This window comes from Gossypium arboreum, chromosome 1, assembly GCF_025698485.1.
Source record: "Gossypium arboreum isolate Shixiya-1 chromosome 1, ASM2569848v2, whole genome shotgun sequence".
NCBI lineage: Eukaryota > Viridiplantae > Streptophyta > Magnoliopsida > Malvales > Malvaceae > Gossypium > Gossypium arboreum.
Genome location: NC_069070.1, coordinates 72,464,733 through 72,465,526, shown reverse-complemented (window position 1 = coordinate 72,465,526; position 794 = coordinate 72,464,733). Strand labels below are relative to the sequence as shown.

Genomic DNA, 794 nt, shown 5'->3' with positions numbered 1-794 from the left:
GGGGTGGTTTCTCCAACCTGCATTATAAGTGTTACTATATGGATTGTTTTGAGGTCGAGGATTATTACCCATGAAGTCTAATTGCTCGTTATCCATATTGTGGCCATAAAGTTGGTATTCTGAATGGTTTGTTCCACCTCCACTTGCTTCGCACTGTATTACTAGGTGAACCTGTGAATAATTAAGAAAACCATCAATCTTTTTATTTAAGAGTTCTACCTGATTAGAGAGCATGGTAACCGGATCGACATTATAAACGCCGGCTGGTTTCGTTGGCTTTGTCCTCATAACTTGCCACTGATAGTTATTCAGTGACATCTCCTCTATAAACTCATAGGCATCTTCTGGTGTTTTATTATTGATGGTTCCGCCAGCAGCTGCGTTAACCATTTGCCAAGTCAAAGGATTCAGACCATTGTGAAATGTTTGTACTTGGAGCCAAAGCGATAACCCATGGTGGGGGCATCTTCTCAAAAGGTCCTTGTATCTCTCCCATGCATCATAGAGTGTTTCTAAATCCATCTACACAAAAGAAGAGATATCATTACGTAATTTAGCCGTTTTAGTCGGCGAAAAATATTTTAGTAAAAATTTTTCGATCATTTGTTCCCAAGTAGTAATTGATCCTCGTGGTAACGAGTTCAACCACTGTTTAGCTTTATTCCTCAATGAAAAGGGAAACAACCGAAGATGTATGGCATCATCAGAAATGCCATTAATTTTAAATGTATCGTATAGTTCTAAAAAGTTGGCTAAATGAGTGTTGGGATCCTCATCCTACAAACCATCAAACT

At 38.7% G+C, this 794-nt stretch overlaps 1 non-coding gene across 1 annotated transcript; it reads left to right on the top strand.

The window, feature by feature from the left end:
• Positions 1–448: 448 nt before the first annotated feature.
• Positions 449–555, top strand: LOC128282118 (small nucleolar RNA R71). Its single transcript, XR_008272381.1, has one exon. It is a non-coding gene; the product is annotated as a small nucleolar RNA R71 (small nucleolar RNA).
• Positions 556–794: the final 239 nt, after the last annotated feature.